The sequence below is a fragment of the Rhipicephalus microplus genome, chromosome 1, assembly GCF_043290135.1.
Source record: "Rhipicephalus microplus isolate Deutch F79 chromosome 1, USDA_Rmic, whole genome shotgun sequence".
Lineage (NCBI taxonomy): Eukaryota > Metazoa > Arthropoda > Arachnida > Ixodida > Ixodidae > Rhipicephalus > Rhipicephalus microplus.
In genome coordinates, this window is record NC_134700.1 from 129,267,081 (window position 1) to 129,291,565 (window position 24,485).

Here is a 24,485-nt window from a genome sequence, read left to right on the forward strand (position 1 = left end):
CAAGCTTCCGGACTACTTGCGTAGTAACACAAATGTGCGGAGGCCCTGCCTCCGTAGCCTTCGCTCCGATGTCAAGAAAAGCTGTCGCCGAGTATAGGCATGGCCGCACATAAACAATACAGTCAGACATAAACGGCGCCGAATAATCAAAACCCTGTGCTTGTTTAACGGAGTTCTTCTTTTGTGTGCCGTCCTGGCGCACAGTCTAACCAAGATAAATGCCGATGGACTCGTTCAGCGCTTCGTGTGAACTTACCCTTGAGTGAACCTTTCGTGTTTTTGTCATATATTATATGGGTGCAATGGCCGGCGCTCATCTCGTATTTCAGGTAGATTTCGCCCGCGCGTTTTCATATTATCTTTGCTAGGCGCGCCTGCGTGACAGTTTATTTCTCCAAATAATATCGCAGCGAATTAATGCGTAAGCTTTTTATTAGTGCAGAATACACACGTATACCTGTGATAAATTGGTCTTGTTACACTCTGACTTCAACGTTCGATACTCAAATATACCTGTCGCTGTGGCTTTCTTCATAGCCGCGGCCCACATCATTTTTCTTTCTCCGTTTCGTGGGAATCAATACATGCATTTGCCTTTCACGCTCGAGTTGGAGCAGCCAACGGCTGAACAACCGACCATAGTTTATCAGGACGAAGATAAACGGGCGACCGCGCGGGCGAATCCCGAATAATCAGAGGCTTGAGGCGAAGCAGTTTACCATCGTCTGCTCTTCTCGAACCGGAAGCCGGCGGCAGACGATGCATCCCACAATCCCTCGCTCTTTTACTGGTCACCCATTCAAGAAGAATCTGTAACGTTCGCGTTGCGTGCGTCGTCGCATCAAGAAGTTGTATGGTTATCTCGATGGTTCTTTGTCAATGTACGCGTTTGCGCAAGACAACACTTGTACGTGTAATGCAGCAACAGGAAAACTTGAGAAAGGAGTGTGGCAGTATGATGGGCTTCGCGCTTACAACCCCAGTACTCATTATTGTCTCACTGTGTTGGCAAGTCCTACCGCACCTTCGCTAGGCCGTGCAATAATTTATTACCTGTTGTATTTCAGTGCAAAGAACCATAATTCTTATTAAGTTATTTTTGCTTCTCCATGAAATAGACCGCTATTTTACCCCTCTTTGAAACAAAGACAATTACGAGTATTTTCTGTCCGAAGCAATGGTTTCTCTGAATTCGCTTTATGAATGTGTCTCCCCTCAGATATATTGCGAGAAACCGCATCAGCCGACAGGAAATGGGCCACTATTCGTGAATCTGAAATGTTTATTTTATTGAGATTTACATTCCATCATTTTAGTGGAAGGACTAGGCCACGTATGAAGTGAAAAATTAATGAACAATATGAAACAATCAGTGATGTCCTCCAAACTTAGTGCACAGCCAACGTTAAAGTAGCTCTGGAAAGTTTAAAATGCGCAACTTCTTACTGATCTTGTTGGTAGATGAATAAGGAAGGTCAACTACAATGGTATAGTGCTAATAAAGCTAGATTATCACGGAAACCTGACTATTTATTGTCGTCATTAGTCGTAAACGAACTACTGACAAAAGGTCGAACAGCCCATTTTATATAGAATTGTGGGCGAGAAAGATAAATGCAAACACGTCTTCTTATTCGCTCGATCTCTCGCTCTTCAAGACTAATACTACTGATTATGTTTGGAGTTTCACGTGCAGAACCCACCACTTTATTGCATGAGATGCCGTAGTGGAAGGCTCCGGAAATTTTCGCCACCTTAAGGTGTGTAACTTCCACTTAAATCAGGCCTCAACTACACTGCCGGGATTCCATTTCATGATGAGTGGTACAGCCATCGAGCATTGTGACCACTACACCAGCGCCAAAAAACTGTCCGAGCGCACGTCGTCTTCGTTGTCTGTGCATAGTGGGCATGGCTTTTGCTTCCCTTTATAATAAAAATTACCGCCCAAGCACTCCGCACAAATGGTTCACCAGCGAAAACTGAATAGTGTTTAGCAGTAGCTTAAACCAGATGTGCCACTGAAGCCTTGAACAATAATTGGTAACATGTTCGTGTTTCCTAATGAGGTTAGAGATCATTTGACTTGCGTTTACTACAGTGTCTATTTCATGAGACGTACATTTTGCCTCGCATGATCACAGTCATGAAGGAGTGTAATAAAAAGTTGAATGCGGTTCACATAGCGATTATCACAGTGATTGTTCTCGAACTACACGCATTCAGATACGTCGCAGCCGAAACCAATGTGCAGCTGGAGAAAGTCCCGCCGAAAGTGGGCGTTAGCCTCATCGAACACGTTCCCGCAATCACCACATTGACGCCGCAACGCAGCGCTGTTGCAAGCGTTCGACATCGCGAGCAATCTTGGTGGCGTGCTTTGCAGGATCAACTCGCCACCATCACTTTCATGACATTTCGTGATTTAGCGCGGCTTGGAAGGCGGCTGGATTATTGGTACGGAGTTGCAGCTGGCACTCAGTTTCCCGGGCCTGTTTTTGTGCCAGGACGGCACCATCGCCCCGGCGAATGCGAGCTCTCTTACGTTTCCACTGTCGGCGCTCTTCTATAGTTGTCTGTGGGGTAACCACGTAGAAGATTTCACGAGAAACTGAATTCTGCGTTCCCAGCGCCACTGCTGCTACGGAATGCACGATGTCACTCGCAACGCCGCCAATGGCGCGCGAGTATCGGTACGATGCTGCAAACGACGTAACATATAACACAGTCAAGAAAGACCGCTTGTGACACTGCTTTCTGACGGTTTTCCGTTTTACCTAGCCATATACAGTTTTCAATGTAAAATATAAAGCAGCGCTTAGTCGCATGAAGAAGAAAGGAAGTGACGCACATAGGCCCCGCCGCGGTGGTCTAGTGGCTAAGGTACTCGGCTGCTGACCCGCAGGTCGCGGGATCAAATCCCGGCGGTGGCGGCTCCGTTTCCGATGGAGGCGGAAACGTTGTAGGCCCGTGTGCTCAGATTTGGGCGCAGGTTAAAGAACCCCAGGTGGTCAAAATTCCCGGAGCCCTCCACTACGGCGTCTCTCATAATCATATGGTGGTTTTGGGACGTTAAACCCCACATATCATCAGTGACGCACATGGCGATAAATGCGTATATAGCACGGTACGTGTCACATCCCTTCTTCATCCTGTGTCTAAACACTGTTCCCATTTAAACAGGGTTTTTCTTATAGCGGGGCTCCCACCGCCCCTTTCCTGCGCCTTGCAAGAGACTCACGAAGGCCGGTAAGAAAATTCTCCACATATTCACCCATACGCCACTGTACCCGGCAGTACTGAATCATTTGGACTCTCCTTTTTCCGGCCTTCACCAGTACTATGTGGAGATCGCTGACACTGACTGCTTGATATGGTCATACCAACTTAATCCTTTTTAACCCCGTACCCCAAGCCAACCCGAGTGGGCCGCTAGGCTGCCTTGCTCGACTGCCAGAACCTTTCGTCCCAATAACCGTGGTCTCACGTGCCATCACAGCGGTCACGATGTATGGAATCCCTCACTGGAGACTCTACCTGGTAATAAAGGAGCTGGCCCATTAGAGGCTGGTTTTCTTAACAACGCCTTTCCATATAACTGAATCAAAAATGTTTATTGCTGCTACCACGCATTGAGTAAACGCGCCGGCACACGTTGCGATGTCGTCGCACTCGTGTGGCACCATCGTTTCCATCAACCTACTTACTTCTCGTCCATGAACAAGATTGAATAAGGACATACAGGCCGCTTTTGCTTAGCAGTGTAGTAAGCAAACGTTATATAAGTGATAGATTCTCCATCCAATTTTCGTGGTCTATGTCCAGGTATATGAAAGGGTGTTGTTCAGCTGCTCGGTCAGTCCATCGGTTTGTGTATGGTCGGCTGTCCACATAAGACTGATGGTTCCACTTAGCACCAATGAATGATTTAAAAGTGCTGTTAGGAACGTGTTTCTGTGATCTGTGTTGACGATCAATGGTGCGCCGTGTCTCAGCGCAATGTTTTCTATGAAAAATTGTGCCACCTCTTCTGCTGTGCCTCTCTGGGTGGTCGTTAACGCTATAGCGTTAAAGAGCTCGTTTCGCATTAATTCGGTCGTCGGCGGCGGTGTTATTGGTTGTGAGAGAAGATCGTCATCGTGTGCGCCACTGAAAAATCAGGAAAAGTGAAAATAAAATAAGTATCGAAAATTCTCGGTTAAAGGGAAGGTAAACCCGGATCGTTTTGGTGGCAAGCGGGTAAAAGAGTGGCTACTTGGGCTTGTTGGTATTGCATTTTTGAAAGAAATTCTCAAAGCAGGAACTAAGCGTTTAAGTGCGCCGCCCATCAATCTGTTGGATATTGAATACAAGTATCTTTTTAGTTAAGCTGTCATTTCAAGATTGGAATAAGGTGCTCTGGTGCATGCGCCATCATTTCTCCTTTCTTCTGTGTGTGATCTCCTCGCGCTCTTGACTGTACATTTACTCCCGCATATCTGCAATAAAATTAATTGTAATTGTGTGCTATGTGTTATCTCTCTGCTCTTTTTTCCTTCTGAAACGTTCCCTGCGCACTAAGGAAGATATTTCTTTCAAAAAGTCCCGCGTGTCTCGGCTTGTAAATACTGCAAAATTACCTTCACATGCTTGAAAATGCAATGAAAGCAACTTGTTTGCTTTACCAGCCCACTGGTCCTGTACACATGCTTGACGATTCCACATATAAAAAGTCGGGAATGTTTCGAGGTGCAAGTGTACATTGTGATCTGGCGTCAGAACATGTCATTATCATGAATTCGTTGTTTAATGTGGGTGACCCACAAAAGGCACACACATTACTGTGCCTTTTCTCTTAAGGCAGAGTAGTGGGCGCATTGCCAGTTCGATAACATATAACGCACGCAAATTCCCTGTTGTTTAAATCCTGCTAGCCATACTCAAAATGAAACCATATACGACAGCTTCACTGACAGAAACATTCTAACCTCAGAACGCACTATACAGAGGATATCGCTATCGCATTCAGTTAATAAAGGCATAGCTCAGAAATACCCCAATTTATTTTTTGTCTTGGCGTAGCGAGTAAATTATTCGGTCGCCACAACAAATCTAGCGGTTACCAGTCGTAGAGGTACAACGTGAACCCAAAAAAGCCATTCTTACGTTGGTGGGAACCGCATTTGGCTAACAAACTGTTTGGTTTTCTCGCAAGTGACTTCCACCTCTGGCAATCGATGCAGTTCCAATCAATCTTTGACGACAACGTCGAGTCTTAGCCAGCAGTAGCTCTCCCGCACTCAGCTTAGTGTGCGCATTTCCTCAATAATCATATGTGACCTCCTGATGTGTCCAGATGTGACCAACTGTCCAGATATGACAGTTGTGAATATGCTTGGAATACTTTACAATGAAGCCTGGCAGGGGCGGCAAGCAGGTAGATGGATTCGTCTGACAAGCAATGCCTTTTATAAAAGACTTTTCTTCGTAAACAAAATGGTCAGCAATTTCTTGTAGTGATTTGTGCGAGTTCTGACTTCGTCCTTCTAAATAATTATACAGGCGAAGCAGCTCAGGATTGTCATGTACTTCTGTGATAGTCGATGTCTTGGGGCTCCGTGGAAGGTTGTTTTTCCCCAGAGGAACAGCTTAATTTAATGGTGATCGACACAGGCAGCGATCGTCCTGTGTGTCGCTTTCCCGAGTCGCACACAATCGTCATATAATGCTTATGTCAACTGGAAGGATATTTAAGATTGGTCAACAAACACACTGAACGCTGGTAAGTGATAACCTTTATAGAGCGACCATATAAATATGGGGAAACTTTATATTCACCCATACACGGCGAGGCATTCTTGTTCAGTAGTTGAATAGTTTGCTTCTCCACTTGAGAGTTCGCCCCTCCGTGGTGGTCCAGTGGCTATGGTACTCGGCTGCTTACCCGCAGGTCGCGTGATTGAATCCCGGCTTCGGCGGCTGTATTTCTGATGGAGGCGGAAATGTTGTAGGCCAGTGTACTCAGATTTGAGTGCACGCTAAAGAATTCCATGTGGTCAAAATTTCAGGAACCCTCGGTTTCGGGCCGTTAAACCCCACATATCAATGAATCACTTGAGAGTTCTACTTGCTTAGGCAATCACTCCTTCCTTATCCTAATAGTGCTACACAAGCCATGCTCCGATACCAGCATTGCTCGAGCCAGTACGCAGCAATTTGGTGGCTGTCGCCTCAAAGTGGGCTGACACTGGGCCAAGGGACACTTCACCTCTCGTCAGAAAAGGTATATATGCGACGCATTGGGTGAAAAACATGGTAATAAGCACTGGTAACGTATACAGACGCCTCGAAAACACCTGACAGCCTTTTTATTTGAAAGCATAACAAAATCTTCGATGGCGGCAACTTTCTCAGGATATAAATGAACTCCTAAGTAGCTGATATAGCCAATAAACTGTTGCTTCTCAAAGCAGAAGTGCCAATTCTCGGCTTGATTGTCAGACAGACAGGCAGCTGGGTAACCACCTGCTACCATTCAATGTATTTATCGAATGATGCGAAAACACCATGACATCGTCAACATGGGTTTGGGAGATTTGCTACTTCATACCTGAGAGCGCGGAGTCAGGCGCTGAAAATTAGCAGGCTCGGATTGTCAGCTGAACGGTAATCCCTGAAATTCACGCAGTATGTATGACGTCTAAAAATCCTGGTTTACTCATTTTGCAAACAGCCCCGCCGCGGTGGTCTAGTGACTAAGGTACTCGGCTGCTGACCCGTAGGTCACGGGATCGAATCCCGGCTGCGGCGGCTGCATTTCCGATGGAGGCGGAAATGTTGTAGGCCCGTGTGCTCAGATTCAGGTGCACGTTTAAGAACCCCAGGTGGTCGAAATTTCCGGAGCTCTCTACTACGGCGTCTCTCATAATCATATTTTTGGGACGTTAAACCCCACAAATCAATCAATCATTTTGCAAATATCCACTCGATAAGTTTACCGGAGATAAGTAACGTGCCTCTCGATTGATTGATATGTGCGGTTCAGCGTCCCAAAATCACCATGATTATAATTATGAGAGACGCCGTAGTGGAGGGCTCCGGAGATTTCTACCACCTGCGTTTCTTTAACGTGCACGCAAATCTGAGCACATGGGCCTACAACATTTCCGCCTCCATCGGAAAAGCAGCCGCCACAGCCGGGATTCGATCCCACGACCTGAGGGTCCGCAGTCGAGTACCTTAGCCACTAGACCACCGTGGCGGGGCAACGTGCCCCTCGAGTCCTGTCGAGCAGATCTTCAATGCGGGGAAGTGGGAACGCATCTTGCTTTGTCACCTGATTTAGCTTTCGATTGCCCATACTAAAATGCAGGCTGCTGTCCTTCTAAAGACCATAGTTTTTCTTGGGGACCTTCCACGCAAAAATTTGGGTCTGTCTGTCTGTCTGTCTGTCTGTCTGTACATTTGTCTGTTTGTCCATTCTTAACGTACCCTAAACGGCACCAAAGTGACCAAAGGATACTCCAAACAGCTGACGCCATCCGCAGTGCCCACCAATATTGCTCAAGGTTTAGCGTTTATACTTGTGCGATTGTCGATTAAAAAGCAATTATTTTGCATATCTGAGGCACCATAACAACACGTCAATATTTTTCTGTGTATTTTTTGCTAAGAAATGGATACGTAAGTAATCTTAAGGATTGTAGCCTTTATAAAGCTGTGCTGCAGCCATGCAACGCTTGCACGCAACGGCAAGTGTTTCCAACGCTTTGCTAAGATGACTCGGTGGTAGCACCTACCCGTCGCCTTGCGTTCTACACGTTATCACCTCAGAGACGGGCACGCACGGCGCGCGCCCTGTTTTCCAGGATAACTGCGCGATAGCACTCAGGTCTCACGTGTGACGTGACTTGATGCGCTCGTTCGCCTCCGCGGCATGCTCGAGGCACTCTAAGGCAGCGCCTCCAGAATACCATTAACCGATTTTCTTGCGCACAACATCAAATAAACGTTTTGATCACTGTGATTTAGTAGATTCTGCATTCACGGTTGGTTGGTAAAAACTTTATTGATTGATATGTGGAGGGTAATGTTCTAAAGCCACCATATAAATATGAAATATGCCGTACTGGAGGGATCCAGAAATTTTGACCACCTGGGGTTTTTTTAACGTGCACCCAAATGCGAGCACACAAGCCAAGCGCTGGTATCAACTTTATTGGTAGTCCGGCTGGGTTTTCGCCGACCGGGTCTAAGGTCATCCGCGTGAGGACGTCAAGGTCTTGCACCACCGCCGCCTGGCGGCCAACCTGTGGCAGAAGGGCTGCAGATTTAGAGCTTTGCGAGTTTTCGGTACAATCCAGGAAAATGTGCGGGTATGTGGCGTTCGCAATACGGCCGATGTTGAGTATGTTTGTCAGATATGTACGTATTCGATAGACTTTATTAAAAAGTTTGGGGTTGGGATACGTATTCTTCAGCAGCTGTAGCAGGGCCATCGACTGCGTCCTGTGGAGCTTCTCACTGCGCGGAGAAAAGGTTCCGCAAGCCAGATAAAAGGCCTTGATAATTTTTTTAGGTCGTCAAACGGTCTTCGGTGTTTCCGCATAGATGACGCGGTGTGAGAGTTCACGCGCCTCTGAGTTTCCCGTCTCGTTTAGGTTGCGGTGTGTCTCTGATACCTCTCCCATGTGAGCCGGGAACCACAGGATTTTGTTTTGAAGCTGTACCTCCTACATGACATTGATACTGACCAGGACTTTGGCCGCTCGTTGCGATATGCGTCATTTGGCGAAGTTTCTGACCTCTTGTCATGAGTCACAGAGGACAGTATTGCATATCGGATCGGTGAGCATGTGTGCCTTTACTACCTCCTCCACTTCATGTGGGTATTTGAATCGCATACCCGCCGATGTTCTCGTTTGACCTTTGCAATATACGTGATTGTGAATTGTGAGTGACCTGCGTATTCAGTGGCATCAACGAACTGCGTTGTCATTTTGTCTGCGCAAGTGCGCACGAGAGGTCATGCCCTGGCCACTCTTGTGCCCCGGTGGTATTGCTGGTGAACGTTCCGTGAAATAGGGTCAACCCTATAGCATTTGTCTGATCGCGTCTGGAACAGTGACTTTCAAATTTTGTTCGGTGTGGCAACGGTTGCCGACACTTTCCAATACTTAGCGTCCCGCTGTCGTAGCCGATGGTGTTTTCTGGTAGTTGAGCATATTTTCGCTGATTTAAAAACTTCTTATATGCACCCAGTCGCAGGCTTGTGACTAAAACCATCTGACTTTCGTGAAAGAAATGTTTTCAAGGTTAAATAAAAAATGACTTACGGTAAAGGTACTGCCTAATAAGAATTCTGAGTGCACTTTCCTGTTCGGGACGAGCCGATTCTGTTTGGAGTTTTGACTTTCCGCAAGAAGTCGACAGTGTTCTAAAGCTTTGGTTTTGTGACAAATTACCACACCCACCTTTTCATTATCCTTCTTTCTAGGGATAAGCAAGGTAACGTCTACGCTTCTGTAAGGTATGCTATGCCCTTTGTAAATGTTGCATGTGGCTACATGACGATAAACAATAAAGCGCATCCAGCGTTTGGTGCGGGTGAGAACCATCAGTGGGCACACTTCTTGCGGAAATGGCACTTTTTCAACTAAACGACCCCTCAAGAAAGAAGACAGGTCACGCCCTAAATATCACCATCTATCAACACCAAGTAGCCCACCAACACATTGTATTGTGCAATTAGCATTGTGTGATGACTGACTGGCTGTTAGTTGAATCGCCTACCACGCTTTATAGCACACGCTAACGCGATTTCTTACCTGACACGATGCATGTAAAAGGCATGTTGTGGAATAGTCGACTGCTGCGCAGATGGCGCGGCTTCAACTATCACCCAAATGTTTGGTATTTTTATTATATGATTTTTTCCCGGCCCTCATTTATTTTTCGTGCTCCTTGGTTAGGCAACCGACGGTGGTGACGATGCTACTCAGTGCCAAAATTGGTGCACCAGAGCTGGATGAAAGGGCAGTTTATCCATGCAGCATTGATTTATACTCCCAACAAGCACCGCAAGACAACTTTGCAAAGTCTCAGCTTATGAAATGAGATTGTGATAGCACTTGTTGCTATGGTATCTTCTAGGTGCTGGTGACATACAAGTACATTGTTGTACCGGCACTTATCTACTAACGCAAATGTAACGATACGTTCCGCGTCGTAATCGCCAGTGTCGCGATCCAAGTCAACACGGTTTGACTACGTCTTGTATAAGGTCTTTGTTTTGTTGTTCTTTATTAACTCTATTGACCACACCATGTCGTGACATAAGACCCATGGTTCGATCACAGGCCTCCCGTTCTCCTTCACCAACCATGGGGCAAGTATTGGGTCTACCATTTTACTTTTCTGTGTTTTCTTTTTTCCATAATCAGAAAATAGCGATGCTTTAGGCGTTTTTATGCATTGCAAAACGTACACAAGTGGTCCGCGTAGCGTCGTCTCAATAGTGCGTGGCACGCACCTTCAAACGATCCAGCGCACGGACATACCGGACAATTTTCCCCTTCGTCGGCGCGTATACTTCATGGCGAAACCGCTACCCACCCAGAGCCTCCACCCGTTTTTTTGTTCCCGTCCATTCATATTTCATTGCTGCGCGAGTGCAAACACACGGAAACGAGCGTGGAAACGGACACGCAGTCACGAAATCCCGTCTGGCCCGACTTTCCAACTTCACTTTCGTTTCTCGCTCTCATTTACCTGCCTTCACTTGCACGGTGAAGCACTGGTGCCTGCTCTCTGGGCCAGTCTAGACTTACCTGCCGTTCCCTCACTCACACGACCTCTCAGTCGGAGGTTCGGTTTTCGCGTGGTTCAAGGGGTGTTTTTGTACGCTTTGTTTTCTTTGTGCTTCTGTTGGTATTTTATACGTGGATGTGAGGAGGAAGACGGTACTGACGTCACCGCGTGCCACTTTTATTGCTATTCTTTTTAGAATGTCCGATGATTACGCTGCGCACCATTTGGCGGTAAGCGCATCGCGACGTATGAGAGGACATCGTGCCGTTATTCTCCATTTTGCCAGTGCGTGACTTATTAGAATCACTGCCCTCCGTCTCTACCAACCTCTCCCCCACCTCCTGCATATAACTGCGAGTACCAGCTTGCTCTCTTCATTTGATGTGTATTATTTTACTTCTCACAACAGCACGTGAGCTAAGAGAAGACCTTGTTATAAAAACGACCACAGGCAACCAAAAAAAAATTGAGCAGAGAACACATTTAAGAATGATAGAACGCTCCTAGAGGCCGCAGTGGCGAAACAAAGTGAAGCAGCGGTTTTCCTCCACAGTATTTTTTTCTTTCCACGGAACCATTCGGTTGGTACGGTTCTCTTTCGCTCTCCTGTTATGACACTTTCATTTACTTTTTTTTTTAAGCGGACATCTCCAAATCGTTCCACGTACGTATTCTCTCGTTTCACGCATTGAGTGAAACGGGCGACTAACGGACCTGCAAGAAGAGAGCATGAAACTCCGCGTTCGGTTAATATTTGGAGTGGTCGTGTCACGAAATCGGCCGTCGTCAAGCGGCACCAACTTTCTCCCTCATCCGCCTTTTCTCTCCCAGCTGCCCCCTCATGCGTCTGCGTACAGTTGTACACGCGCACATACGTCGCCCTTCGCCGGTTTGCCTACGTGCACGCTTCTAATCACATCTCGTCGATGAAAAACAAAGCACGGCAAGCGGGGGTGTGGACTCCGTTTCTATTTATTCCTCTTTGGCACACACATTCGGTCACCATATTTTTGTTCCTCAATTTTCTCTTCCACTCTGTCCGCTCTTCCTTTCCGCTCATTCTCGCTGCTAGACCGGAACGAGGTGCTACCATCGCGTGACACCCTCGAATTCTCGTCCACCGTCAACCCTCGTTAACAACGAGAGATGACATGAGGGGCACGGCAAAGAGTGTCGCTTTTAACTCGTGGTCACTGCAGTTAGGTGAAGGCTTTAACACGTGGCGATGGTTATAATCGCAGGTATGCCATGCGTGCTTCATGACGCTGTCTTGCTGTAGAGCTGCGTGAAGTCAAGCTTGTGGACTTGTGCCAAAACTTTTAGGTATATACTCTCGCCCAATCACTATCAAAAAGGCCCGTTTCGTGGGAGTACCCAACAGCCTATCTGTGGCTTGGGCGAGCTTTTCGTTCTTTACCGTCATGCTTTACAAGTATTTAATCAAGCGTACCACCAGGCGAGTTTGAAGCTGGCAGTTAGGCCTTGTACGGTGCTGAAGCACATGCCTAGTTCTACGGCCATAGCCTCAACAGTTAGATCCGGCATGAAACTGTTGCGGGAGCTGATCGCGGAGGCCTTGTTAATAATATATGTTGGTAGCGTGCGTTTTTCATGGTCTGCTTTTTCTGGTGTGTCCTGTTTAGTTGCGGAATTCAGGATGGTTTCTGTGTCAAGACATCATTTCGCTGAAGAGTTAACTGCTTTAATGAAAATTTATTTCTGCGAAATCCAGGAGGGACAGAAGGCTTGTGATAGTTGATTGATTTCTTTGATATGTGGGGTTTAATGCCCCAAAACCAACGTATGAGTATGGGAAACGCCGTAGTGATGGGCTTCGGAAGTTTTGACCATTTGTGGTTCTTGAACGGGCACTCAAATCTGAGCACACGGGCCTACAGCACTTACACCTACATTGAAAATGCAGCCGCCGCCGCCGGGATTCTATCCAGCGGCATTCAGGTCAGCAGCCGAGTACCTTAGCTGCTGGAGCGCCGCGGCGGGGTGCTTGTGATAGTTGATACTGTAGGACAAGTAGACTTAGCACTCTAGCCAGTGACAACTAAGCCACTTACGACATATCCCGAAGGTGTCGCATCACTGGATAATCTTATACGTCGTTCTTTTAGCAACGTACGAGAACGTTCACTCGTGATAGTGCGGTAGGAACTTTAGTTTGACGCGAAAGTGTTTCATGTCAGGGCTCACAAAGATTTAAGAGACGTATTTCCGTCCCGGCAATGACGTATAAAATATACGCATGATCAGAAAGCTAAACGAAAATTCACAGCATATCCAAGGAGTTGATGATAATTAGTGGGGCGAAGCGTTCATTCATTCGTCCGTCCATCTATCTGTCGGTCGGTCTGTCTGTCTACCTGTCAGTTCAAGGCTTACATTTGGGAACTCATTGGTGTGCATGAAGTCTTACTTGCATAAGAAATGGATGTATATCGAAAAACTGTGGGATGCCTCACGTTTGACGCTCACGGAAAGAAGACAAATGAGGCTGTAAAAGGGGATACGGGAAGGACAGGCCTTGAAGTAAAAGAAGCTCACCCCCGTATTCTAGAACGTCCCTTCACTCATCACTCCACCTTCCCTTGAAAAAGCCGATGGGAGCGCCATCTCTAGTCACGACAAGTCACTGCATATCAGCGATAATCTGCTGGGATCCTTGAGTAGCGCAGCGTCCTTTTCAGCTGAGTGGTAGCGCAGTGCTCAACTCTGTTAACTGAAGGGTGTAAGTCGAGTCGAGGAGCGTTTGTGAATACGGGGATTAGAGCAAAATGTGATTTCAAGAGATGTTTAGGAAAGTGAAGGAGAGTAGATGGGCAGGAAAGGTGTTCATGTGGACACAAAGTGGACACAAAGTGGGCACCGTGGACACAAAGTGGAAAGTAAAAACTAGAAGGCTCCCCAGTAAATATACGGCTGGAATGCGGGCGACATGGCAACAAGGACCCTTAATGATAATTCAAGGGGAAGCGCTTTACTGTTCGGTGAGGTCTGGTTGCCATGGAACGCGCCCCGCCACGGTAGCCTAGTGGCTATGGTATTCGGCTACCGACCGGTAGGTCACGGGATCGAATCCTGGCTGCGGCGGCTTCATTTCTGATGGAGGCGGAAATGTCGTAGGCCCGTGTGCTCAGGTTTGGCTGCGTGTTAAAGAATCCCAGGTGGTCGAAATTTCTGGAGCTTTCACTACAGCACCTCTGATAATCATATGGTGGTTTTGGAACGTTAAACCCCACATATCAATCAAATCGGTGCCCTTAGAACGCGTAGTCATGAAGCGATATTCAATAAAGAAGAAGAACAATGTACATGCTGTGGGGAAGTTAGGGCAACAATAGAACATGTTTGGATTGAACGCAGCGATATCCACCCTGCTGTACATGTGGGTACAAGCCTACATTAGGTTTTGTGTTTCAGTGACAAGCATGGAAAGCTGAACACGTCCGCGAAAGAAGCAAGTAAGAGATGGTTAGAGTACTAGCGGCAGAAAATTACAGATAAGGACCTTTCCACGTGCTTCCCGCACAGCCGCAAGGTACGTGCCTCGACCCCTACCGCATTTAAGCGGTGGCTTATTTGTCCCCCGCTTGAGTGCGGTAGGGGTCCCGGCACGTGCGTTGCGGCTGTGCGGGTAGCGCTTGTAAAGGCCCTAAAGGACACAAATAGTGGGAAAATGAAGTCATTCTGTCTGAAGCTTCAGAAAGATAGAACACAAAATAAAGCTTTTTCTGTTATAGTAAGATCCATTTTTCTGAAGTAGATGAGAGATTCATCATCATCAGCAGCAGCAGCAGCAACAGTCTGACTACGTCTACTGCAGGACAAAGGCTTCTCCCATGTTCCGCCAGTTAACCCGGTCCTGTGCTTGCTGCTGCCAATTTATACCCGCAAACTTCTTAATCTCATCTGCCCACCTAACGTTCTGTCTCCACCCTAACACGCTTGCCTTCTCTGGGAATCCAGTCAGTTACCCTTAATGACCAGCGGTTATCCTGTCTACGCGCTACATGCCCGGCCCATGTCCATTTCCTCTAATATAAGAAATTGGGCCAACAGAGATTGGGCAGATAAGATTGGGCAGATAAGAGATTGGGCAACATAAATGATGAGATTTCTTTTTGTTTTTTTTTGTTAGTCTTTTGGCGCACATGTAACCACCCCGTTATATAGGGGACGCTCATAGGATACATTCATTTATTGGAAATATTATCACAAGAAGACGTCAGTGGCTTCGTATAGTTGACGAATAAAGATGATAGATGGCTTTGGTAAATAATAAATTCACAGCATATCTACAGAGTGAATGATGATGAGTGTAGCGAAGTGTGCGCCCGTCCGTCCGATGCACACTCTATAGTAATAGGGGCAGACAAGCGGACAGACGGACGGAGGACCAGACGAACTGACGGTTGAGACGGCTGGGTCTTCGTGATCATTGAATACCATCAATCCCCATTTTTTGCATTAAATACTAGTCCTAGAGCCTCGCCTTTCCTTCCGCCCATATCTACGAGCTGCTGTATATTATCGTGACTGTCTGCAAATAAGACAATATTGCCTGCATAATATAGACCTGGATGCGTCTGCTCCACCATCCTGACAGCCTATTTGCGTGACAGATTTAACCCAATGTTGCTACATTCAAGCCATTCTACAATGTTGCCACATTCATTCCATTCTACATCGCCACATTCGTATTCGCGCAGAATAACACAGTAGATTTAGCCGAGGGTGCCAGTAGATGTCTGGCAACAAGTGCATCCTTTCTTTCTTGTTTTCTCTTATTTGGTTTCATGAATTTATCCGACAATGTTTCGAGATCTTGTAGGCGCTTCCCAACACACAGCGTAATGCCACGTCTACATTCGAGGCAGTCCAAGTTCACGCGTACGTTAAACTGAACAGTCTAAAATAACACATAAGAAGCAACGTTTTGAGTAGAAATGCAGAGACGTGCAGCGCTTGCCTGATGCAATTTTTTCTGCTGATATGGCTCGCTGCATCACGGCGTCCTGTCATTCAGTGCGAGATGCCACTAGCGACAGCAACTTGACAAACTGCTCTCTTGTCAACCGCACCAGCCTCCTATATTCTCGAATGTCACCAGGAGGCCTGCGAACGGGCGGAGGGCCACGCTCATCCAGCCCCAGCGTAAGCGCGGTCAGCAACTGCAGTGGGCCCCTCTTATAGCGATTTCTGACCAGTCCTCCAGTACAAAATAAAGTTCACTTCGCTTGACCAACCAAAACCTCATGGTACAAATAGCATTGCGTACCAAGGTGCTTGCATGTTAGCTCTTTTACAAACAAGGTCTTTTGTAGGAAGCAAGCGTGCTTCAGTAACTAATTCGGATAACGCAACAGCCGTTGCAGCTATTTCGCACTACATCTTCGACGCAAACTTAGCGACGAAGACAGAAACATAAAAACCTACGATATTTTCAGAAGTTTAAATGTGTTTTCGACTTTCAGACCACTCCCGCCATCTATAGAAAGAGGGAACAAACAGACATTCGTGCATTATCATGACCCGTGAGATTTGAGAGCACTCGTGCTACCGCAGACCACTGAGCTTATGTTCTGCTCATAATGGCATCCAATAAACCTTCATTTATTAGAAAACGAGTACGGTGTTCGGAAAGAGTATCAGATTGTCACGAATACATTATCGGCGAAGCTCGCGGACACAAGCCTAAAGTCGGAGCACTCGTCAGTTTGCTACTAACGGCAAACAACTCGCGCGAGAAAGAGCTTAACAATTCGAAGCGGGCAGCTCTTGCTTCAGACAGCACCAGCACAAATGTTTTCTTCGGCGCGTCCGACTACTCCTTTTGTCCGTCTTCTGGGTGCTATTGGCAGCTGGACGGGCCGCAGAACTATCATCCGCAGAAAATGTTTCCGCAGAGAAGTCCATCGTGTGCATACACGCTAAGCGTCCTGCGCGTTTTCAATAGAAGTAAAATTTTGCCAACGGCTGAACACACTTCTAGGCAGCCACCTTACCCCAAGCATCGGCGTTTCTCGTAGAATCCATCCACACCCAAGAAGGTTTTCACACCACACCCGGCAGCTTCACCTGGCTTGAATTCGCGTTCCCCGCTTACGCTAAAGCCGTGAATAATCGCGGCCGCCCGAAGGAAAAACACAATCCACGTTGCGTTTCCCTCTGGTTCGGTAATTGCGTGGTCGCAGGATAAAAAAAAAGGTGCTGCCTGTTCGTGACACCACAGCATCGTATAGGACCCAGTTCACCTCGAGCCCACTCTGGCTCCAGCACTCCTCCCAGAAGAAACGCTTTCACACGCATTCCTGCGCGTTATAGTAGGCCGTAAATAATGTGTTTCGCAGTTGCACATCACAGGTTCGACTCTTAATTCTTATCAGAGGTATACCATTACACCACGTATGTGAATAATTTGTCCAAAAGGTTTTGGGGCCATTGGGCCCTTATCTGCAGCACGCACGGTGGAACGAGGGCGAGGAGAGCACATGCGCATTGCACATGTGCGGGACGAGCGTCAGCATCCGAAAGAAGCCAGAGGGGGCGGAAAGCGGCGAGCTGATAAAGAGGCTGATGAAACGAGCCCAGCGGTTTTTCGGTGAGAGGCTAGCGTTGAGATACCGTACCGGTCGCGCTAGGCGAAATGTATTTTTCCTCCGTGCGCATTCAGAGCGAAGGCCACACGGGTTTGGGAGTCCGCTAAGGCGAGTCGATGGCTAGCCTTCTACGGCGTGCTACGTGTGAGATTGCATTACTGCTGGTATGTTTTGCGCTGGCTTTCCAACTGTTACGTTCCGCGCCGTATGTTCCATTGAGCGGCTGTCAGCGGGGTTTGTTCGTTCCGGGTTTTCGGTCCTCCTGTGTGCGCAATTTTTGTGTTGTGCCGGTCCGTTAGGCCAGTTGTGATTCTTTTGATCCGTAAGTTAAAGGTGGTTATTGGCCGCACCGTTTCTGGCTCATGTCCTGCAAATTTTGACTTACTGACCGTCCTTGAGCGAAGGCGGGACCTTCATCTTACTGGGCTTATGTTTTTGTTACATGCATGTAAGCTCGTCATACAGACTCCTCTAGGTTCCATTGTAGCTTTCCATGCATTCTTCGAGCTCTGCACAAGGTTTCATCACGTTTGTTTCCATTGCTTCAGTGACATCCATCGTAGAACACTCTGAATAATGACCACGACCAGCATAAGTTGACTTGCTTGATCAGTTCGAATGAGATGAACAGAAGCTTCAGGTAATCCTGAATTATCCACCACCAAAGGGCGTCAAGAGCCTGCAACGGTTTTTAGGTATGGTGAGCTTCTACCTCACTCAGGCGGTCCATTGGTCTTGGACTAACTTGAAACAGGCAGCATGCCAGGCTTTGTCGGAGGCTATCGCTGATACACCACGACTGCGCCTTTCTGACCTAAATTTACCATTCACTGTGCAGACCGGTACAAGTGTAAATGACCTTGGAGCAGTCTTGCTCCAGGAATATCAAGGGATGCTTTACCCACTAGCATTTGCGAGCCACACGCTCTCGGACACAGAAAGGAACTACACCGTAACAGAGAAAGAACACCCTGCAATCGTATTCGCGCTGAACAAATTCGACATGTACCTGGATGGAGGTTTATTTACGACCCAAACCGATCACCAGGCGCTCTCATGCCGGTCGAACCTGAAAAACCTATCCGGCCGTCCGGTCCGGTGGGTTCCTTCTTTTCAGAGATATATTTACAGAGTGGAGTACAAGATACGCACCGGTCTCTCATATTCATATACTGGTTGTGGGACGTTAATTCACACAAATCAGTCAATCAAGAAACAAACCAGCAACAAAGTAGCTTACGTGCTTTCCCGAGTGCCGCTGTGCGGAGATGGTGAAGCAGCCGCCGAGGTCCTAGTTGTGACAATGCCAGACGACGCATGGGGAACACTCGTATCACGACTGCAGCTTCTTGACGCTCAACGAAGCGACGACCAGTGCAAGCAAATATGCTGTGGCCTGACCGTCGCCAGTGCCACCGGAACCACACCGTCCTCAAACAGCTAAGGCAGCTACTGGCAAGCTGTAGACGGCCTGCTCCTGCGTTACGTACCCTCACTTGTTACGCATGACGGCGAGCCCACATTCCACGTTTTCATTCCTAGGATTCTACGCTAAAATTTCTTGGCGTACTTTCATGACACATGCCTCGCTGGTCACAGTGATGGCAAGCAAAGTCTTGAACAGTTGTGTCGTGTCACCACATGGCTGCACGTGAGAAAGGACGTCACATCGGTTCGTAATTGTCCTACCTGCCAGACAGAGATGCCGATGGTAGGCGAATCACCGGGCCTCATACAATCTATAGAAAGCAGGTACCCTAGTGAAATTACTGCCTGTGACGCAATGAGTCCATCCCCTAGATAAGCTAAGGGGTGTCTATACTTGTTAGTAGTAGTGTTGTCGCCCTCGTTCGTAGGCGCCATGTGGTCCAGGAGAAGCAGAGCCGAGCAGTGTTCCCATGCCCGGAACACCAGTTCTCTCGAAACGTGCGTCTAGAGGGGGGGGGGGGCGACCAAAAGATCAGAAGACGGTCCGTGAGGCAATGTCCCTACAAGCATTTCCTCCTGATGGCTTGTTTAGCGAGACGGCGCAGCAGACCGACTGCGCAGGTCATGTTTACGCGATTGAAGTCTCTACTCTTTGGCAGCAGCCTCCCAACTGCCAACTTGTTACGGGAAGGAACCCATCTTTTCCTCAGTAAAACTCGGCCCGGAAGAGCATTGCGTTGGGAGATGCGACCCTAATGCGGTGCCCGTGTCACACACACAAGACACCACTCTATAGGGTGGTGCCTTGTGTGTATCATTGTTGTTACAATCAAGAAGGAGGAGCCCGAGAGGGCTTATAACGATGCTGCAAAGTGCAGGATGTTGCTCTGAATGAAGGTTTGATTGTTCATCCACCACGCTAGTGGTTTGCGGAACTCTTAACCTCTATGCGGTAAGTAGTTGGGAATAGTGCCATAAACCTGTTTGTTTTTCGTGTCTCGATCTTGTCAGCGTTCATTTCCTCCAACCGAAGTTGCGCCACGCTACCACAGGAATCCGGGTCTGACGTAAACCCTCGGCAACCCACGTCAGCGGGGAAGCGTCGGGTAGACCCCGCGGTGCAACAACGGATGGTAGTGGTGGGATTCGAATCTACAAGTGACAACAACAGTCGGCTCACGGGAAGCAGTAGTCTCGCAGCATGGATCAGGTGTGGGTGAGTGGTTGGCATTTCTATTGAGTGAACCAGGTTCTAAAAGAGGGTAATTTTTAGTATTGGTATTAACTTTGCCGAAAGACACAGTTTTGCCTTTCGGGAAGTTATTTTTTGAATTCGCCAGCACTCAGTACGATCATGGACTCACGAAGGCTGCAGAGGCCAGACTTCTTGCTGTTGTGTGAGGAATAGGGAATTGATATGAAGGATTTGGCACGAAAACCCATAATCCTAAAGGTTTTTCATGACTAGGAAGCAGACGATGAGGAGCTGTGTAAAGCATAGGACCTTATCAATGAAAGAAAAAGACAGCAGAAATATGTGGAAGAGAGGCGCGAGCGCAAAAGAGCGAAACGTCGCTGAGAACACGAGCGTGAAACAAAATTGACAACAAATTGACCGCAATTGACAGCATAGAAAGGGCGCTTGGAAAGTGAGCGTAAAATAGAAAGACAGGCGCACGAGATTGCGATTCTCAAACGAGAACTTGAGTTGTTGGGTAGGTCGAGCAGTAGTCCCCAGCAAGTGGTACCTTTTAGCAACTTGAAGACAGAGTTCTGGATGTCTAGGTAGACGCAGCCATATACGGAATCAGGGGATATTGGCTTGTGGTTTAAAATATTTCAGCAGAAGTGCGAGGAACTCTCATTTAAGCGAGACGCATGGTGTCAAAGGCTACTCATGGTTCTGCCTTGCGAGGCAAATGATGCTGTTGCGTGACTCAGTGAGCGGAACGCGAACAACTACGAGGTGTTTGAGGCAGAGACGTTCCGGATATTCGGAACTTCTGTATGGAAAAAAGAAGAGCAGCTCAGAGAAGAGTCTGAAAGAAATCACGAAGCAGAGAGACAAAAGTCTGAACTTAAGGCGCATAGGAAAACGCTGGACGTTGAAGCGCGTCATGAAGCGCTAGAACCAGAGATTGTGCTAGAAAAGGGCCCGCATGTTCTAGAATGCATCAATGTAAAGCATGTAGAGAACGAGGCCTTGGCCGGTCTCGAGGTAGAGACCGTATCAAAAGACAATTCTTCCGGGGTTGACGTAGATGCCAGTGGCCGTATCAGGCTCAGTAAGGATCTGAAACCATCCTCATGCATCGAAAGGAGGTCTCGAGATGATCACATGTAGATATGACTAGTGCACTGGCTAAAAAGAGCAAGAACGGGAAGTTTCAGGAGCGCAGCAATGACATCAGAGAGGGCCCAGTTCATGACTCCCGCAGCGTTGAGAAAGATAATTTGGCCCGACAGTCCGTCGTGACGCAGAGTTGTAAAGTTTGAGCTTGAGGAAAGCTGTAGCACAAGCTCCAAAGAGCTCACCAGCTCCTCAGGTCACGACTCGACATGGTGATGGCGTGCAATGTCGCTGAAAAACAAAAAAAGCGTAAGTATTCGGCACTGTTTAAGCCTAGGACAGGTCCCACCCAGTCGCAAGAAAGACGTAAGGGTAGGCCAATGATCCATTTCAGGAAACGTCAGTTGTGGCGTTCAATGAGGCGCAAGCGGCTTGACAGATGTGAAGGGGGGCTCCGCCATGGTGGTTTAGTGGCTAAGGTACTCGGCTGCTGACTCACAGGTCGCGGGATCAAATCCCGGCTGCGGCAGCTGCATTTACAATGGAGGCGGAAGTGTTGTAGGCCCGTGAGCTCAGATTTGGGCGCACGTTACAGAACCGCAGGTGGTCGAAATTTCCGCAGCCCTCCGCTATGGCGTCTCTCATAGTCATATGGTGGTTTCGAGACGGTAAACCCCACATATCAATAAGGTGTGAAGGGGTAAAACGTGGTGCGTCATCCCAACGAAAGGCGGGATTCAGTTCAACAACTTTAAACAGTGACTTTGTCCGAAGGGTGAACGTCGAAAAAACACAGAGGCGAAAAACCGAATCCGGTGAGCACAAAGGGACAATGGCCCCAGCTTCCCCCCTGTTTCTGGCGTCCCTTTCGCATTCCTGAGGAAAGCCTGCCGAAGTGCAGAATGCGGCGTGACAGCAGGACACAGCCTAGCGTTCGTGGGTTTTGTAGCGTCTGGCGTGTTCGTAAACCGCCGGCTTCGCGACCACATAGTGTGCGATTCAAGCGAATCTAGAAAAGGGGGCGGTCAGTTTGAGTAATTGTTGCAGCTGCGTGTTAGGTATGATTACTTAGTGTTGCTTGGTAGATGCCGATTTCAGTAGTTTAATTTTTTATAGGTTACTAGAGGTGGTTTCAAACTTTCAGAAGAGAAAATACCGAACGAAAGGCTGAAAGTTAGCATGGCCGTGATTTACCCATTTGGGCGAAATTGTGCATAAGGTAAAAACCGAGAAAAATAGGTTATTTTTTCAGTGTTTTATCGTTCAGTGCAATGTCATATGCCTTCACTGTCATGTGGATGTGGCGCGAATGAGCATTTGAAAAAAGATGCTACCATAAACCAAATGATCTCATAAAATGATTAAGCTTGGGGTGACACGGTAGAGTTGTAATTACGCGCTATGAGAATTGAGAGCCAATGATGCACTGTTTTACCATAAAACGAATGCAAGTGTTGTGAGGTGTTTTTGATGTATCTTGACGTAGGGTTATTTTTGTGTAGTAGACAGTGTATTGGGACAAACTGTGAGGGAATATGCGTTTCGTTAATAGTGCCATATATTTTGCAACGCTGTAGGAATAAGAGTAATAAAGCGCTCAGGAGAGACCAGGGAGTTTTACTCAGAAGCGTTCGCATAATCAGGCAACTTTAACCAAACGAACCTTCCAGAAAGCAGTGTTTCTCACCTATGTTCTGTTGTTTTTCTTCGAAGAAGATTCAATAAAAAATCGTATGAGCGGAACAGTAAGCTTTTTCCTGATGTTGAGGTAAAAGCGAACGAAGACTACTTAGGCCACAGCGTAGGCCAGAAATTAAGCAAAGCTGGCAAGCTTAATGTCTCAGTAATAGACGATTATTGGCGGCCGGAATCAAAGATGGACGTTAAGACAATTTTAGCGCTGACTGAATTAGAGATCATTCAGCGTTCGTAAGGTCCTGGACTAATGCTCTCCGCAAGACAGAAGCGATGAAAGTGCTCAGTGACGAAAGGAAGGAAGCAGCTTTCTTAAGCCAGGAAGCAGTGCCGATCAGCTGTTCGGTTATAAAAGCTCCACATTACTACTGAGTTATTGACGGTTCAGTGTTATGCGAGAAATCGAGGCCTAGGTGCCATTCTATGACAGGATGACAGTGGTGACGAGCAAAGATGCGCTCTACGTGAGCCAGAAATTGAGCTCTTGTAAGATGACGTATTGCGCTTCAGGAAAGGAGTGCGCTTGCATTGTGTGCACCATTCATCAGTTGCAGTGTTATCTTAGAAGTGCTAAATTTAAAGTAGTGACAGACCATTGTTTCTTACGTGGCTGCAAAACCATTACATCGAAGAACAGTCGCCTTGAGAGGTGGAGCTTGATTCTTCAAAAATATCATTTTTGACATTAGGTATAAAAGTGGTAAATTGAGTGGAAACGCGGATGCACTCAGCCGCCATTTTTAAGCAACTCAGAGGTTCTCTTGACAATGCATCAAAATTGAGATTTCAGAATTTTTTTGTGTGTGTGCAGCTTAATATGTGAATGTGTAAGGTAGCACATTTGGTTTCTCAGCACACGTGAGACCTGATAGTTTGGAGTTTAAGCTTTTTGTTCAGTGCTAGTTTAAGCTTTTTGTTCAGTGCTAGTAAAGAAAATTAGTTTCCCATCCCTCTTTTGGCTTGGTTTCTTCGGAGGGGGCCGAGTGCTTGCTTGTGCATGTGGTCAAGTTTCAGAGACGCTGTCGAAGTTTTTGGCATTTATCCAGACAATGCGACAAGCGAAGGCGACTTCATGGCATTCAACTGCCGACACTTCCGTCATCTTTTTGTGCAGCAGCGGTGACTGCTGCCCTCTGTGGCTCATCTGATGAGGGGGAAGCTGTTGTGACCCTCGTCCGTAGGTGCCATGCTGCCATATGAGAAGCAGAGCCGAGAATCGTTCTCACGCCCGGAACACCAATTTTCTCGAAACCAGCGTCCAGCAGCGGGGAGCGACAAAAGGATCAGAAGATGGAATGTGAGCCCTACAAGCATTTCTTCCAGGCTGGCTTCATGGGGAGATGGCGAGGCTGCCCGACCGCGCAGGTAGTGACTAAGTGATTAAGGTCTCTACTCTTTGGCTGCCCTTTCAGGGAAAGGTGGAAATTGTTACGGAAGAGAAACCTATTTCTCCTCTCCTCAGTGAAACTCGAACTGGAGGAGAATTGCGTCAACAGGGGCAATAACTATTCGGCAGACTAAGTATATTTGACTGATCCTCTGGAGAGCAGTGTCTTGTGTTTGTGTGTGATTGATGCTTCAGTCAGAGAGGAGGAGCCCGACAGGGCTTAAAAAAACGCTTGAAAGTGCTGGACCTTGCTCTGAACCATGTAACGGTTCAACCACCACTCTCA

The 24,485-nt window shown here is 47.4% G+C and overlaps 1 protein-coding gene across 1 annotated transcript in view; it reads right to left on the bottom strand.

Moving 5' to 3' along the window:
• Positions 1 to 24,485, bottom strand: part of LOC119177877 (neural cell adhesion molecule 2-like) — a 202,135-nt gene that overhangs the window by 134,161 nt on the left and 43,489 nt on the right. The window lies entirely within an intron of this gene.